Raw genomic sequence first — 20,385 nt, forward strand, 5'->3', positions numbered from 1 at the left:
ATCGCCCACACAGCAACATTTCAAAACGATGCAGTATATATTTTATTCAGATGATTCTAAAAGTTTAAGAAATTTGCTTAATCTGACTTGATTAAGAATATTGATATACGTAATGAGAATCTTATTATTACTTAATAGAAAAGTGTTTTTTTAATTTGATTTCTTCCCTTTAAGAATGAATATGTAAAAATTAAATGTTAGCCGTTTAAAATGGTTTATTTTTCTACATATTAATCAGCATCAGGCCCACTAAAATATATTGATAATATACCTAGTAAAATATTAATGTGTTGATTATATAAACTTTTGAATTAAGCTAATGACCAAGATTCAAATAAGTTATGCTAAATTCTAAGTTACTCTGTAGAACATAAATTAAGTAGGTTTATTAATTCAATAACATGCTTCTAATAATTCTTTAGAAAATAGGATTTTTTGACTGACGAGTTTGTTATTGAGCAAAAAGTGTTGGGAAGAGTAATGAGTATTCAGAGGAGTAGCGAGTATATTTCGTTATTCTTCAATTGTTTTGTTTTTTTAAATACACAATAATACTCATGTAGCAAAATTTAGCTTGCAACACATGACCAGTAAATACACTACACATATGGTTTCGAGTCGTAGACTAGTCCAAGTTTCATGGTATCGAATCCATGAAAAAATTACTCAAGTACTGCACACCACGTACTAAGTATGGTTAATATATAATAACCAAGCAGTCGAAAATTTACTGTGGCCTTAAGATGACTTTTAAGTAGTAAGAAAGAAGTTATTCTGCGAGTAACAGACAAGGGGTCATTTCACGTAGAGTTTTGACATTTTAAATAAATAAGTAGGTACCTATTATATTGTAATAGAAAATATTTCAAAATGTCACGACAGGCTCATCTTCATTTGCCCATATATGTATATACAAAAAAAGAAAATGAGTTGTGTTGAGAAACATCAGGTGGAACATACATATTAAAATGTTCTTTAATGTTTATTAATTATTTATCAGGTCCAGAATAAGGGCAATACTTTGATTAAATAATATTATGTATGTATATACATACATGGTACAATAATTAAACAAAATGGAAATTCAAGTTATAGTATGAAAATCTAATTTGACTTGCCATACATTTGGGCAGTCAACATAAAAGCAAGCTAGAATTAGTTTTCTCAAAATTGAGTATTTTTTGACATATGTCAATTTCCATATACAAATCATTCTATTTTATTAATTGAAGACATTCCAAATTGCACCAAATGTAGCAAAAATTCATCTTCACAATTAAAGAAATATCAGGGGCTAATTTTGTGGATTAAACTAAATGAAAATTTACAGTATTGTTAACGTTCTTGCGTATATCAAAAATCCATAAATTTGATTACATAGCCTATAATGGAATGAAACATGTCTATGGTTATTTGAATGAATGTATTTACTGATTATTTTTTTCATTTTCTGGATTTGTATTTAAAATTATTTTTCTGTCTAATCACCACATATAGTCACCATTCAGTCTCAAAAACTCTCTCCTGTCATTAATATACTTTCCAAAATTCATGTTCTAACCTATGCATATATATAATATGTGAACGAAATAATAAGTAATGACCACAAAATGATGGAAAGAGGATTCTTTATATGATTTAAATGATGAAACAGGCTCCATTGTGCGTATATATAGTATTATAGTATGTTGAATAAATAAGCATATTTTTTTTTAGGGAAATACCAATTGGCATTTTTTTTAAATAAATATGTACAAAAGTATTATACACGGTATTCAAGTTCCCAGAAATACATGAAAATTTACAGCTTCTGAGTTGTCGATTTGCTTTTATTAGTGGCCTTGATTAGTTGAGGTCAAATTCTATATCTGTTGAGCAGTGAACTTATCCTTACTACAAAATAAAAAATATTTTAATTGTGACTGTTTGATGTACGAGAATCACCTCTAGGGCGCCCTTTATTAAATCAATTAGTAAAAACTCAAATGATCTAAAAACGAAGTTCCCTTTGCCACTGGAAGAGAAGGATCCACATAGCATTATGCTACCACTGCCATGCTTCATATACATCCATATGGATAAATAGCTCTAACTTCGTCTCATCAGACAACAAGTTGGTTACCAAAAGCTGGGATCTTGCTTCAGATAAACTCTAGCAAAGGCAATGTTGTTGCTTTTTTTCTGAGCAGCGGTGTCTTCCGCAGCATACCTCCATGGTGACCTCCTCTGTGCAAGACTCACTCGACGGTGGACCGTGATACCTTCGTCCCTGCCTGGTTAAGCGTTTCCATTAGTCTTAGTCGTTGTACAGGGGTTCTTGTTGACCTCTAGGTATAATTTTCTGGGAACTTTGGTGGAAACTTTTCACTTTCTGCCATTTCTGCTGAAGTTTTAATATTGTTGATATCTTGTGCTTTTTAATTATGATCAGGACGGACACCACAGAGACATCATTCTACATTGAATTGGCCTTGTAACCTTTTCCTTTCCTGTAGGCATTCACAAGACTCTTACGCAGGTATCCACTGAGCTCCTTCATCTTGAACATGATGACCAAAAATTGAGTGTGACGAGACAACTGTTACACTATATATACTCTTCTGGAAAAATACTATTTCTTATCTTGTTTAAAATTTGGTCATCAGAAGAGGTATTTATTCTATTAAGATACCTCGAAATAACCTTAAAACAAAGGTTAACACATTTACATATTTTCAATGAAATTATTGTAACGGGTATGAATAATTTTGAGCATTGCATTTTTTGGTTATCCATCAATAAAATACCAACGAAATGAAAAGTTCCTTGAATTTTGTATTGATGTCATCCTTTCGCTTGTTGATACATATAATTCATAAACAAACTTGACAAAAATGCATTAGTTTCACCACAAAAATCAAAAAACTAACAGGGGTTTCAATAATTTTGAAGAAAATGTTATATAAATATGGACTTGAAATGAACTTGATAGGGATCTGAGACCTAAAACTTGACTCAATAAAAACATTCAAGGACTTGTACATGTAAGCAAAGTCTTGATACTCGACTAGAGATTAGATTTCATGGACTTTTTCTTCTTGAACTTGTAGTATAGGAAATTTATTTCACCTCTGTATTTAACCAATTCTGTTATTGTCCTTAAATATATAGAAGTTTCACTGGCATCACTGATTTAAAAATATACCTAAAGGGAAGCCATATTTAAGTTGTTTATATAACTATTAAACAAAATTTTATTTATTTCCAAAAATCCAAAGGAAATTTATAATAAGTGCTATAAAAATGAAAATGTCTAGCTGTAAGGTATTTATTTAGGACTGCTCGGTGCCAAGAGTTTGAACTCTCATCTACTCATGTCCGAAATCTTAAGAACATACCTGAATCCGACACCATATATCCCATGTAACAATCTTTGTAGTGATGTCATCATAGATATAAAAACATGAGTCAGCTATATCATCATCAATCTACCTTGGCTGAATTTATGTTATTACTAACATCCAATCCTTATCAAAATTATAAATACTTTAATTTAGAATAGACACAAACTATTACCGTATATTACGGATGTACTGAGTGCAACCTCTATTTTCAACCAACACTATTTTTCAAAAAATGCATTTTCTCCTTAACTAATCATCCAATATTAATTAAATTAATATCAAATTAAAGCTGAATCAAAAATTTATCATAGACATTAAATATAATCCATCAGATTAAGATTCAGACTGCTTCTGAGCCATATTTCCTTTCCAATGAAGTCATAGGAGAGCTCACTCAGACCTGACAAAGTTCTGAGTCTTGTTGCTAGACCCAAGGATTGAGACGCCAGTCACAATTGAGACATCCCAATTTGAAATTTTAATGTTCTTGTGGACATAAATCATCGCCACGATTCCTCGTATATGAATCCAATCTTCTGGAGCAGCTGTCGCCATGATGTTCAATGCTTTACTAATGTTTATTGATACAACAACGTTACTTCAGAGAAAAAAAGACGCCATCAGACAGCTATATCCTAACGAAATTGCCAGCACACGTAAGCACCGATTTGATCTAAATGCCCTGAATATTTATTGTATTATAATAAAAACAGGAATATTTTTGCCAAGTATTTATATTCTTGTTTGGCTCAGTGCGCTATGAATATTCGAATATTCTTGGAAAAAATTAAAGCAACGGTTCTTAAACTGGACGGGATCACTTAACTTTAGACAGGCACAACACATAGCATTTTTGGCTATATTTGGTCTACTTAATGTTTTAAATATTTCCATATTATGTATGTACTACGTAATACTTTGTCATATCCCAAACATAAATTAATCCACATGTTATGTTAATTAGACTTTATTTTTTATTTTTATTTTTTTAAAGAAGGAGTGTTTTTTCTGTTCTTTCTATTTTATCAGCTTGGTTAGATAATTCTGCATTGCACACAATGTAAAAATGAACTTTATATTCATATATACAATACATCTATGTTGTAAAATGACATACACTTGAAAGAAGGGCATTCAACTTCAAGAACTATATGTAAATATCGCAGTGTTTCATATATAAAGACCGGGTGTTACATAGTTATTACACAATGAAGAACCTTAAACTTTATCAAGATTATTTTTTTGAAATCTGATAAGTAGAATATACGCTCGATTTTGCCTATTTTAAGTGTGTGTACATGATGTATTTTAAACTATAATGTAGCATCCCTTGACCTCAATTATGGCCTTTAACCTGGGCCTGAATGCAGCTCATGACATTCTAATAAAGTTTTTATAAAATATATTCTACTTTTAATCGATGGAAGCCTAACGAGTTTCGGTGTTAGAGTGGCATTTGTGGCTGGGCTTCTACAGAATGGAAGTTTTATATCCAGACTCAGGTTAGAACTCAAATTCTTGGCGACCTTGAATTCTATGTTTATAAATGGGTTCTCATCGTATTTAGCTCAGAACATTGTATAAGCAAAACACAAAAGCCCATGAGATATCCTCTCAATACCAACGCCGTCTGGCCATTATTTTGTGCCTCCGTACCTGTGAACGTCCAAAGACGTAAATAACTTCATAGATAATGATGTTCGAAAGCTTAAATTGATATTAACAGATCTGGTGTCATCCTAGAATTTTAAATTGGTGCAGTTTATCCAAATCGGGTAATTGGAATCGGATTTCTTTCGATCCAAAAACCAACATTTTTAAGACCTTAATGTTTTGGGAAAAGAAAATGTGGTCTCCTACATCTCAACCTCTGGGACTACTATGTGTGGAGCTTTTGGGAAGAGAATCCAATTAGCGTGTTGACTCCTTGTAGGCTTCTATTCTAGAGGTAGTGGCAATAACGGAGAAAGAGGTCCGATCAAGGCCTTTGCCAGTTTGGAAGCTATGATTGAAGCAGAAGGTCGTTGGTTTCAGTGATTGGCTTCACTATGGACCTCTATGTGTAAGAACAAAATATTTGTAAATTGCTGAATTAATTTTTGGAAATAATTTTAATATAGATTGTCCTTAAATTTTCCAGATTAAAAATCCCCACCCTGTATGTGTGCCCAAAAGGTAATGTCAATGGGTTTTGAATCCAGGGTTGGAGGTCCCCCCAATAAAGAAATATAGTCATGGAGGAAGTGATATGTCACATTGTAGTTATGTACTGGCTTACCAACATGATAGAGGACCACTTTATTGCCAAGGAAGTAAGTATTGAGCGCAGTTTAAATTTATAGTAGCTCCAAGGATTATCGTCCTAAAATTTGCTCAGGCCTTCTCTCAAGTGATTCCTCAGCTTCCACGCGCTTTTTGATACAGATTACATCATTAAGATGGACTTCAACGTGTTTATAAAAAAAAATTACACAGAGAATCTCTGCAACTTTTACTGGATTGCAACCAAGAACTCTTAGAAGAATAAGTTAAGAAATCAATTAATATTTAAGGAATTTTTGAAGTCGAAAATAAAGAAATCTTCCCAACTTAAACTCATTGTTTTTGAGAATATCTGTCAAGTAACATACTTTTTTTTCGTAGACCAGATTTTTATTCGATTTTTTCAAACATAAAAGTTCAAACTCTTTAATTTAAATGGTGATAAAATGAAGTAGATTTCAGGAATATTCTATTGGTCTCATGTCCATAACTGGAAAACGCCTGGGTTATCCCTAATAAATGGTATTCTTGATTGCATCACCCATTTAATTACTTGCAATTTTGTTTAAATGATTCACAAGAAATCGGGTAATAGTTCTGTAACACTCGGTATCATTTTGTTATTACGAGTATACTCATAGCATTGTTACAAATATATGAATGTGCTTATTATTAAATACATAAGAAAAAGTTATGCAATGAATATTAAACTTTTAAACATATAAGTTATGTTCATAATAATATAATATTTGCTCTTCTTCACATGGTATTTTTTATTAGGCAAAGATAATTTGCATGAGTTGAAAATATTAAATAAAAATTAAATAATGTATGTAACTACAACTATGCAGTTATTAAAAGCAAGAATTAAGAGTGTCTTAATTCAAAGATTATAATCAAGTTACTTTTATAAATTATCTATATTAGGGTGGTCCTTAAAAACAACGTTTTACTTTTACTTTGTCTCACCCTTTCATGATATTAGGTGAGGTAAAAAGAAATCAACTATTTATAATAGATTTTCTTTTTATTCTGTTCTCATTCATGTTTATCTCCTTGACAATCAAAACAGTGCTTACATGATGGTCCAACTGGACGCTTTCCATTTTCGAAACTTTCGACAATTGGCCAACCAGAGAGTGGTGCATTTTTGACATACAAAAATTACCGAAATGGAATCGACGAAACCAAAATTGTGTATGACTTGCTGTTACAGTATTAGGACCATAAATAATATATTCACCTTTTCAGCCACCAGTCTTGTAGTTCACTCTTGATCGAAGAAAAACTATAAAATATGGCGTATTTTTCTTAGCTGGTGTCCATTTTTGATGCGCTCAAACAATCACAAAACTGTGAAAGAAGTTCTCATAAAGAGTGTGAAGGCGAAGATAGACGCGAACCATCGTGACAACATCCGTTAAATATACAAGGAATTCAGCGTTCACGAAACGGCTGATCCCGTAATTATGTGCTATCACGGAGGGATTGTCACCGGCTTTGATGTGCGATACGATTTTTTGACGAAGTTTTTTGGAACTCGGGAAAGACCTATGACTGATTTTATTTCTTCAATAAATACCTAAAAGGAAACCGGTGTTATTTATCTCTCCCTTTTTATGAAAAGCGCGAAATTTAAACGTTATTATCTGTATAAATAGTGTACAAGGACCTTTGAGACATACAATATATGTAGATAAACCGAAAAAAATTGTTATGCCCTCTTTTTTCTAATCCCATAAAGTTGAAATATCAACGTTGTCTGTAGGCATAAATAAGCGTTATGTCTTTACTTCAGTATTTTTTTTATTCAATATTAACTTTTTCAAATTAATTAGATTATTTAATATCTTTATTAATATAGCAAAGTTTATCTCTACTTGTGAATGAATCCTTGAACAAAACGAAGCATTTTTTTATCTAAGATATAACAATGTATAATCAATGTAGATATTGAATTTGTTGACCATGTAGCATCGAGCGTGCATATAGGGTGCATTGTATATTATATTACGTTATTATATTCATATTTTGTATATGAGAAATAACAATTAATTCATATTAATTAAAACTGTTTTGCATGTAGTATCGAGCTTTTATACAGGGTGCAATGTATGTAGTACACCATGGTGTATAATACTTGTATAATAACAATAACACAGAAGTGTAACACTGATGATTTTTTGGGGAGTTTTATTAGAGATAAATTTGTCTTTTAGTTTATGCCTGATTACTGCCGTTAATGCCGGGTACTAACGCTAGTTTATTGTATAATAAAGTACTTTATCTAAGAAACGAACAACTATTTGATGGCGCACATTTCTCTACTCGGTAGTGGACATTTTATAATTTATTAAACGTTTCATTTGAGTTTTACAAATGAATCAAACTTCAGGAAATGCTGAGAAATTTACAATTTTAGTCGCAAATTTAAGCAACACCTTGAATGATGCTAATCTTAAAACTTATGGCACATAAATATTTTTTCACTATTGAAACCGATTGAAAAGTTAAGAGAATGAAAATAAAAGTATTTATTTCTTTAGTACACAATTAGAGCTACCCTAATGTACATGTGCAAGGTTTAACTTTTTTTAGATCTTAATTTTGCTTAGAGCAAGCCTATGTAATTAAATACGTTCATCGGATTTGAACTCCTTTAATCAACTACTTCACGTATGATTTATGTTATACTTTATATAAATATTACCCATTAAAGGACATGAAACTTTAAAAAACATCAATATCTGCAAAAATGGTGCTGATTTACTAAGGTGTAGTAATAAAAAAATATCTCAATTTACTACTATTAAACAATGATACAGGTAAGCTTATGTAACTATCATCTGCTATATAAAAAAACTACTTACAAGGAACAACACCATTTGATTTTGTGAACATATATATGGTGTAACTACGAGATCCAGCGCATCAGATTTCCGGATTTTTCTGAAATATATGATGACAAAATTACTCAATGTTTTTTTTGGTTTTTTTTGTAGTAAAAATATACATATAAACGTTTCACTTAGTAGCCAAAAAAAAAAAAACACCATGTAGTCAACTACAGAAGATTTCAAGCCTATTACATTTTGATAGGCAGAACACAGATGCACTCTGAGGAGGGTGAAGGGCGATGGAGTTTTCGCCTCCTGCCACATCTCCGAAACAGAGGTGTCATATTGTGAAATAGATATTATAATGTTATTATCTGTTGCTGATAACAGTGAGTAAAAAGCCATAAGGCAGCGCATTTCAGATCTCCTAGAGGCTGAATTTGAGGTGAAGACATAGTGAAGTGCTCCATGAGCCGGGTTTTCTAAGTGGGGAGGAGGAAAAATCAGGGAGAAGACCTCTCGAGGAAAGCAAGCAGGGTAGGGAACAATTTAAAGAGGGATCCGGAGGTCCGGCCCAGCTTCTAGAAGAAGATCAACAAGGACCCCACAAATTGATGAATCTTTTTGCAAAATACATCCTTATGGCTGCTAGGACCATCAGGAGGGCTGTGAAGGGCGACTTGGGAATTTTCTAATACACAGGTAACCCACTCCACCTTCTGACAGAGGCCAATATGGCCAAGAGGCTAGAGAGGCAAAGGCGTCCTTATCCTCTCCAGATTTAAATCCAGAGAGGGAAACAAAGAATCCTCCACAACCAATTTTGACTCACCCAAGGCAGTCTATGTGGGGCAACTTATCTGAGGATTATGTCCTCAACACCTCCCGGCATATCATTTCCTGGGCACAAACTTTCTAGAGAGGCCCCTTGTTTTAAGTCCCTTGTTAACAAACAGAGCCATAATAAAAAAGAATCGAAACCGTTTAAATGAAAGAACTGAGACCGGGACCGATAGAACCGCTGAACCTGAACCAAGCATGATACGTAAAAATGACTCCTTCTTTTTTACATTGCCACATAGTTGTTGTGTACAACAAATGTAAGATCTTCGATCAAGGATTTTTAGCCACGGAGTTTATTTTTTTGTTAAAATATTTTATTATTTGAATAGTATTATTATATTCTAGAAAATATTTAAAGCAAATCTTTATTTTCCTCTTTGTCATTTGAATTATGTACAACACTGTAGAATGTAGATTTGACATTTATTATATAATAACTCCCTTTGGGGTAATTGAATATTATGATATATATGAAATATTAACATCTTCTTACCCATTAATTCATAATGTATATAATGATTATAGCTGAAATTATTTATTTGAATCAATTATCACTAAAAAAGAAGTAAATATTTATACAATCACATAGGTTTTCTACTCTACAACATGATTGTATACAAATAAATCAATAGTAATAATATTGATGACTATAAAAGCCCCTTTAAGAAACTTACGAATGAGCGTAAATCCCAAAAAGAGACTTAATCAATACTTTTTTGCTTCATGTGTTCTATCAAAAGTCCACTACATAGATATTACATATTATTCTGTAGGGGAGACATGAAAAGGTTGCAAGAGACTGAATTCCCATCTCGAACTCAAAAACACTACAGTCACAAAATTTACAATATAATACAAATTATTAGTATTCTGTTAGTCCTTATTGATTCGGTCCAGTCCAGTCTTGGGACTGGACCTTAAGACCGTCGATCTTTCGATTTTTAATTGTAATCACGATAAAGTAAAAAATAAGTCATTTTTCAAATGCGGAAGTGTTTGTATCAATTTAAGTATGTACTTGGATTTTCATCTATATAGTTATTTCATGTCAAAATGTGGCACTGAATCGTAGGTATACTCTAAAAACGTGAAATTAAAAAAAAAGGCTTTAAAGGCCAAATCTTTTGAAGTTGAAAGTTTTAATCGTCATATTCGTGTTCTATGGCTTAAATATCAATAATAATACATGTGGATTTCTGCCTGCGGGCCAAACTGCTGTTGCATGGTTTTATATATAATTTTGAATTACGCTTATGACCACGATTCAAGTAAGTTAACCACATTTTTAGGTTAATCTGCGTAACATAAATTACTTAGTAAGGGAACAAAAATTGTTAATGCGAGTAACGAGTATAGTTCGTAATTTCTCGAATGTGTTTTTAAACGCGAAAATAATTCAGTAGCAAAATTCAATTTGCAACACATCACTAGTTGTGACAGGGACCTCAAGACTTGAGACTCAACATTGACTATCAGTATAAGGACTTTTTCTTACCTCTGCTACTGACTGGTATAATTTCTTAATTGACTACAAAATTAGTAGCCAAAAAGAATATCTAATTTCTTGAAAAATTGCCTTAGAGTGGGATTCTGTTAGTAAATATTAAATACAATGAAAATTAAGTTCTTGTATTTATATTTTAAGAAGAAAGATCAAGTTTAAGCTACTCCTATATTCTAAATTATTATTGTTAGCATTATCGTTGAGGTCGTGCAAAACGTAGATAAAAATAACAGTTGTAAGATTTGAAAAGGATTTGAGCTGTTGTAGCGACCCTTTTATTTTGTCTGCTAGAGCCTTGAATATTACTCCATAGGGTTTTTGTAAGAACGTAAGAAAAAGACAGGAGTGATACATATGGTACACCTGAATTAAGACCCTCGTTTATATGAGCTGCCTGTTTTATAATGTTGGAGGGAGAAACTATTGCTATAAATAGGAGAACCTTCTATATTTACAATAGCATAAGTGCAGGGAAAATATTATAATTATATTTAAATTCGTAAATATTTATTTTATTATGCATTTTTAAATCAATTTACAGCAAAAATGGGCGATAATTCCTATTTTAGAGGAAGATGATAACACATAGACGATATATTAAATAATAAACAAAAAAGAAGAAAGAGTACACGTATCAACCGTTTTTCCTTTCCTAATCACTCTACTTAAATGTTGCTTTTTAAACACATTCCCTCTCTATTACAATAACTAACTACACTCACTGCCTTTATGAATTCCCCATTTTATTAGAATGATTAACAAGAGAAATTCTACAAAAGGGGAAAAAAGTTGTATGCGGTATAAGGGCAAAAGATATAGTCGCTTCATCAGAGGTGTGATAGAAAGCGACATCTTGCTTGGGGACAATACGACTATGCATGTCTTCAAACTAATAAGTGTGTTTCGCTACTTGGTTTTAATGCTCTTTTTTGTCAAAGCATTTATGAGTTATTATACCAAAAGGGAAAAGTTTTGCAACTGTCCTCGGTCTCCCCTACGTATATATATTAAACTTCATGTACATATGTTATTTATAATATTACCATCATCAGTGTGTATTTGATTGCTCTATTTTCGTGCTTATTATTTTTTCTTGTTTTTTAATCAATAACTGTAAAACCAAAGAGAAAATTTAGGTATACATACGCGAAGATTTTACATACATGGTAATGCACATGATTATAGGTACTAAGTAACATAGACACAATGATGGCTTAGTCATTACTTAGTGTTACTATTATGTATGTTGCAATGTCTAAATATTCAAAATGGGAGGAGTTGATCAAAATTTATAGCTTTATGAAGAGTCATTTTCTATTAGATAAAGAAGAAAGAAAGAAAAAAGGGTTGCATACCTGTGACTGACTCACAAACACACACATTCCACTAAATAACCAACTTCTTTGAATCTCATTCATCCATATTTCATGTGACGTCAGAATTGTTTATGTCAGTCATTTCCTGGGCCTAAATAATCATGTTTTATAACAATGAAAGCCCTTTCTTCATTAATATTAAGAAAAATAATGAATAGGGAAATGGAACCAACAAATAAAAGGACTTCAACCTTACTGTCTATCAAAATTATATATCCCATCCTAAATTGTATTTATTGTTAATATTTGTTATATTGTGGAGGCAATAAATTGACTATAACAATAGAAAGAATAAATTATTTTTCTCTAATTGTTCTACCTTTTTGTCTGCAATCGATAAAAAATGGTACAAATTTAGAGATTCCCTACAGATTTTCAGTACACATTACATAATTTGATATCATTAATCGTAAAATATTCATCAAGAACCTATTATTAATAACGTGTCATGTTAATAGCCCACCGGGTTCAGTTTGACTGCAATGCGCAGCATATTGTTTTATCCTATAATCATTTGATTTCACAAATAGCAAGGAACAGCATCATAGATCGGTATCTAAGAAGAAAAGCCCAACGAGAACTGGACATGATTGACTGTGAAATGGGGCCTCAAGCAAACCAAGGCATATTTTCGAGCAAACTTAAACTTTATTATTTTCAGTTTTTATTATTCTCTATTCCTTATTGTCTCATCTAAATAAACAAAAAAATGGCATTTAGGCTATGCAGTGTCATTTTAAATTATATTTTTTTTACTGGGGTGCCTTGAGAATTTATGCACTTTTGAAAAGTGTCTTGACTGAAAAAAGTGTGACCAACGCTGTCCTAAACTACCAAGTTTCATAACAATGGAAATCCTTTCCATTGTTAATATAAATAAATGTCAAAATGGGACCAACAAATAAAGGTCTTAAACTTTACTATCCATCAAAAATACGGCCATCTATTGTCTAGTATTATTATATTTTATGACTTTAAAATGTGTTATTAAATCGTTATTGTAAATCTTACTTCCATATTGCAGATAAAAATTAACTATTACAATAGAAAGAAACAAGTTTTTTTTTTAAATTATCCAAATGTTTTCGTCCCTAATCGATTCCATTTTTTTTAATATATAAATTAAGAATATTTTTAGTATATATATTATTTTAATTTAATCAAAATATCAGTTTATATTAGGTTTTTTATATTTTTAAAGTTTTTTTTAAGTTTTTGGAAATATGTCCATTTTTTGTAGTAAAAAAATCGACTATAAGCCACCAAGATGGCTTCATCTTCAACTATGATACAATTTATATGCCTTACCCCCTCCGAAAGAATTGAGGTAGTGTAGAAAACGTGAGATCACATTGGAGGTGTGGGTTAGCTCACTATTCTTCTATAGGACCACGTTATTGTCAGGGAAGTTAGTCTTTAGTGGGAGGTTGAGGTAATTAAGTCAATTTTCATCCAACTGGACTTGATGCAAGCCTTCTTTCTAGTGATTTTTCATCTTCAACAAATATGTTGATGCGGTAGACCGTCTTAAGGATTGACTCCAACCTACAAAAAAAATCTGTTAGAGTGTTCCTACACACGTAAGTTTTATAATTTTAACTAGGTTGTCTCTATAAATATTATTCTTGATTGCAATACCCCTTAAATAATAGAAACAATGTCTATTAGAGCGTTTTCACTGACGTTATTCATTGCATCCTAATTGAAAGATACATTTTGGTGGATTATAATTGATATATTACTTTTATTTAATTCAAATATCAGTATTTGACAGTTTTATTATATTTTAAAGTCATTTTATAAACTTCCTTAAAATTTATTGAAAATTTTCAATTTTGTAGTAAAATGTACAAAATCAAAATCCATCAAATAGCTTTATGAATAAATAACTGAACACTTGCATTGAATACCACTTAATACTATTAATAAACAGTGATATTTAAATTAAATCAAAGTAATTTCTATTAAAAATCCAAAAGTTATGGTTGGTCCCATTTTGACATCCAAGAGTTCACTATTTTCCTTCTTATTATTGAATAAAAAGGTTGTCATTGTTATAAACTGGGATGTTTAGCCCAAAAAAATGGCCCACATCAACTATGTTGAAGTCACATTAAAAGTTTGGATAAGGGATTTTTGTAATTTAAAATCTATTTCAAACCGAAATGGATATTTACGTAAATAAACTTTCACCTTCTAACATCGGAAACATGTACTAATTTTAGAAATATTTCACGATTAGCTTCAAATTATTATTTCTTCTTAAAATCTATCTTAATAAAGTAAAGATTGTCTATCAAGCCCTCATTTTTGATCGTACACTTAATATCTTAGAACTACGTAACTACTTGATCTAAGAAATAACAATGTAACAACAAGCGTGTAACGCCCTGCGTGGCATATTAATAAAGAAAAAAAAGAGCACATATCTATATTATTAAAACAAGGTTTGTTTTTTTGTTGACCCTTAAAAAGTCCCGCTAGTACATATTATATTACTCAATATTTATTTATTAAAATCAAGAAAAGGAGAAAATCCTAATTTATTTTTTCAACTACATATTTATACACATTTATATATACAGCGTAATATTTCATAAAGATATTTGAGTCAATTACATGCTTTGTATTCAAATCTGTGGGGTCAATTAAGATAGTCTGGAATAATTAATTTAGGTAAGAACCTTTGTTTGATTAAAACCATTTATAGTAATCTCGATTTGACATTCCAAATAAAATCTATCAACTAATCATTTTTTATTGTAACAATCAATTTTGGCTACTTGAAGTGCAAATTTCGGCTCCTCCAACAAATTTATGAGAATAACTTTTTGATCGAAATTGACTATAATTGTTTGAAGAATACAATTGTAATCCGGGCTCAATTTTGAGAAAAATCAATCGAGCTTGCATATGTGATGACAAACACAAACTACCTTCATTTCATTTTGGTTTATTACCACACATTACTAGTTAAAAGCTCTACATATGTATTCTAAAACATTGACTTCCCCCAATTCTTTGTCTAGAGTAAGGAGGGCTTGAACACAACACTAGTAAAATACTGTACCTATATGTATAGCATGATTCAGTGTCAGGTGAGTCATCAAAGTAGTTCATTAATTCACAACTGTTGGGATTGTTTTCATCAGCTGCGTCTTAGATAACCATCTTCATGATCAAATATATAAGATGTGCATACCAAAGTTTCAAATCAATATTTTCTTTGAAACTCATTGTACTTTAGATTATGTATCTATGTGATGGTTTGTATCATTATGCATTTAATCAATAGGATCTCCTACATTTTGGTTCAATTATTTTTAGCTTATTTATTACTATTAATGAATCATGTCAGATGTCTAAAGGTAGCTACCAGTAATTTAATAAATATCTTTGATCTTCCATGTCTGTCAATCTCTCTTAATCCTTGGTTTGAATGAAGTATTCTTAACAGAGCAGTACTAGAGGCCACATTTTCTGTGTCAATAGCGTCCGAGTCCAGACTCAAATACTACAGCTCTGAGTATATAAATATACTCATTATATATAATATAAATATATATATTTGATATTTTATTTTTGATAGGCACCAAGCTGTAAATAAAACATCAAGGATGCATGATGTTTTATTTACAGCTTGGTGCCTATCAAAATAAAATATCAAATATATATATTTATATATTAGATATAAATATGTGAAAATTGTTGAAATTTAAAAAAAAGTATATGTCTATGATATAAGTTTTCTTATTAACTAATAGTCCATATTTTGAAAATTCAAACGTATTCAAACAAGAAGCACGTCGGTAGCAATATTGAATCGGTCCTAGGAATGCTTTTATGATCAGTCTTTTCTCACCCCTCCTCTAAAGTTTTTGTTTTGTTTTCGAATTGGCCCAATCTTTTTTTCCATTCAACAGTCTAAAACCAATTAGTTGGCCATACAGTCCTAACTAGGACTTAAAAATAGAACCTAGGTTGTGTAATGTTAGAAAAGTTTACATACCTAAAATTATTTATGATTTAGAAGTGACACGCACCGACAAAAAAAATGACGCACCAACTGAAAAGTCTTGCCATCCCTGGAGTAACCCATCCTTAACCAGCAGATGTCTATATCGTCTCTCAGGGTTACCAACATACTCTATTTTTTCATTAACGCTCAAGTATTTCGATAATATTCACATATCTAATTATGTAACCCAGGCTAGTGTTAATTAATCATAAAATATCCATCTTGAAATAAGAGCTATTCAAGAACAAATGATCACAATTATTATTATAAGTTTCTGATTGCAAGTCAATATGATTCCGAGTTTGGGTCCAAGTCTGGACTCAAATACTACGTCTCTGGTCCAGAGCCTCGTCAGAAACAACAGTTTGATTGGACTTTTAATTGATATTTTCTGTATGCAAATATGATATACTTCAATATGGAATAAACAGTAATGAAGTGCAACTTTAGTCACCTTTGCTCTTTTTGGTCTTGGTATTTCATATCATCTTATTATTATCATTTTGCAAAAACCAAACAAAATAACAACAACAGGATTGACTTAGGAACTCCTCTTTTTTAAAATAACCTCTTTTGTAGTCTTTACATTAAATACATACGAACTATAAAAAAATTCAAGGCACGAACCTTGGTTAACCTTGGCAAAATTAAATAATTAATTACCAATAAAACTAATTAAATACAATATCTTTATCACTTCTTCGTCGAAATCGTTGATATGTATGAGATGTGCAAAAATTGGATTCGATCTTTTCAAGCCCTGCAAATCCATTATGTATTTATAAATTGCAATAAAATACATTACATCTAGCACTTCAATGCAGTTTGAGGGAGTCAATTAAAAAAATACGTGTCAAGGGTCTAAATGAGAGTTTCTTTGTAATGTTAAAGACTATTAGTTTTATTGAGGTTTTTTTTTGTAAGTACAGTTATTTTGCGATAGTTTGGGTGCAACAATATACATACAGGAAATTAAATATTTTCTTTAAAAAATAGATTAAATATGGTATGTAAAGACGACTAGATACAGCATATGCCTGTTTTTTGTGTGTATATATACATATAGAGGCCTTTATTCTTTTTACTACATAGGAATTTTGTTTTTTCTTACCCCCTATCCATGAATGGAATGTTGAGTTAAATGAATTTGTAAGATATTTTTAAGAAAAAAAGTTATACCCATTCATAAACGTGTATTTAATTATATATATTAATATACATGTAGATACCTACATGTATATAAAATAAGAGGTTAATTAATATGAATATCTTGGATCAAAAGTACATACACTGATGAACAAGTGGTTGGATACCATCTAATTAGACTACAAATTTCAAAGTCAAAGAATGTTTGTAGGTACATATATAGTGTATGCAATACTCATCCATAGCGATCAAAATGAGTTCAAAGTGAGAAACAAGTAAATGCTGTTATTTGTAATTGTAATAGATGTGTTGGTAGTGTGCGAGGTAAAATCGTTGACTTGCCTTTAAATCGATCTGGAATACTTTAGGGTGAATATTTCAAAATACTAGGTAGTATTATTAAAAGTAAGGATTATTCCGGTTAATAAAAAATAAAAAAACTTTCAAAAATCAGGAGTTGTCACCATGGAGGTGAAAAAGCAGAGGGATTTTCTCCACGCCCAAGTGAGTATCGAGGAGATTATTAAAGCCGTAGAGTACCCCCCCCCAAGTCTTGTGTACAAGCTTTAAAGCATATTTCCTAGTCCTGATAGGTCCCCTGGCTGGATGAGACTTCATCAAAATCGGGATCATGGAGGACGTGGACATTGTGATCACTAGAAATCCAGCCAAGTCTATAAGGCAGTATGCCAAGGCTCTCAATGCCAGTAATTGGAAGGTTATGAGATATCTGAAGTATTTGGGGGCCTTCCCCACTTTCTACACTTCTTGTGTACGACGACATCGGCAACTGCGTTTAACAACAACTAAGGCCAATTGGGTCAAGAGAGGCCAGAAATGGTTTACTTGGTTAAAATATAATGGTCACTCTGTCCACCCTCCTCCCCAGACTGTTCCCCCCTAGACTATGCCATTTGGTGCGTATTCATAAAGGGTGTTTTTCTTTTTTATTATTCCCTTATATGGTAGAATAAATTATATCATTAAATTAAAGTAAAATAATATTCCTATTATATGTATTGCATTATAATGTAAATATGAATATTTTTTGCAAGATATATTCAATACTCTTAATACATATCTCATATATCTTACTTGGCTTAATAAGATATCGACACTTTTAAGAAAAACTCCAACAACCAACAGTCCTAAGGACCAATCCTCAAAATAGATTAGACTAGACCCAATCAATAAGAACTGACACAACACTAGGAACAAACTTGTCTTCAAGCCTGATTAGAACGCTACAGGACACTCATCAATTAGGGAGACCCCAACATTTGAAAAAAAAAAATTAATAGGGGAGTCGGTAAATCTTTCATAGAAACCCCGAATTTTAAGTTACTCCATTTTCCATACCTATTGTGTATCAATAAATTAAAATATTACCCCGATCATAAATTGGAACTGGATTTTTTAAGGACAAAGAGTTGATTTTTTTTCTTTCTTTTTTTGTGAAGGTGTATCAATAATTATAGTCAGGTAATTTTCAATTTGTCATGTGACTTTTTCTCATCTAGTATGTAATCAACATATTAACGTAAGAGTGGGAGACGGATTATTGAATTACATACATCATACATAATATTGGGTTAATATTTTTTTAAACCTTACAGAAATGATCTTCTCCTAGGAACAATCAAAAAACTAACTTTGATAAAGCTGAGGACCTGTGATACCATTTTTTAGCGTGGTAAAGGTCAATTATTTTCTTTTTAATGGGATTTTTACTTAGAAATTGGTCATTTTATGGTTTCTCGTACTATCAAACATAGTGCTTCTACTTTTTATTCAATAACTATAACATCAACTTGAGTTAAGTTTTGCTATTTTATGTTTGATACAACATGTAAATTGCAAATCCTTGAACACATTAAATTATTAAAAACAAGATCCAGAATGGTTTTTACTGATAAACCAACAACTATATAGTTTATATAAAGAGAACAATTTTTGAATCATAACGCCATGTTTGTATCATAAAAATTAAACTTAAAAATGGCCAATGGACACAAAAATCCTCTTTTTTAAATTAAAATGCCTTATACTACGCTAAAAATCCTTTGAAAGGGTGCTAGTAAAATTGCACGAAGGAAAATTGGCCGAGGCGGAATATTGTCACCAAAAATTCTTATTTTTATTTAACTTAGAAAATATGAAGTTACTTATTACTAAACCAATAACTCTTGAAATTGATTGAAATCATCGAAGTTTTGTTTTAAAGACAATTTAGTTGTTTGGAAATATATTTGTCTCATTAACTTTTACCATTGAAAGGCTTGATTTACAAAAATAAGCTCCAATTTTTTTTTTTTTTTTTTTTTTTTTTTTTTTTAAAGCGTTTGATTGAAAATATAGAAGGAGGTTTCAAATTCATATTTATCTTTAACCTTTGATAGAAACAGTCTCATCTTTATTATTTTTATTTACAAATTCATAAAGGGGACAAATTTCACCATTATATTTCGGATTTAAAAAAATGCCTAGAATAAAAATAAACTAGGCTGAATACACCTGTACCTCAATAGTTATTTTTTTCCAATGCCCTCATCGAATAAAAGTATATGTGTTCCTCCTCGAGCAGTTTGTATAGTACCCCTTTGAACGACCTTAAACTTTTCCAAAGTCATTTTTCGATATTGGTCAACAGAAAAGGTAATATTCAGACGAAAACAGAACACTCTATTATTAACTATATTATTATTCTGAATTAATATCTCTATTGAATCATATCTCTTAAAATTATATATAGTACCTACTAGCATGTTTAATCCTTGTCATGAATTGATAACAATACATATGCATGAAACAAAGTCTTTGGGTATTGGTAATAATAATAATAATGAATATGCTCGAGTGTATTCATGTGATGTGGGTAGTGAGTGGTGGTTTCATTGCTCTCTGCATTTCAAAATAGCAATTACATACAAACCATGAGATGTTTACATAAATATGCATACATAAATACACTTTGGAGATACATTTTGTACACCTCTTTTTGTGTGAGGTCATAAAT

Source organism: Lepeophtheirus salmonis, chromosome 14 (assembly GCF_016086655.4).
Source record: "Lepeophtheirus salmonis chromosome 14, UVic_Lsal_1.4, whole genome shotgun sequence".
NCBI classification, from domain to species: Eukaryota; Metazoa; Arthropoda; class Copepoda; order Siphonostomatoida; family Caligidae; genus Lepeophtheirus; species Lepeophtheirus salmonis.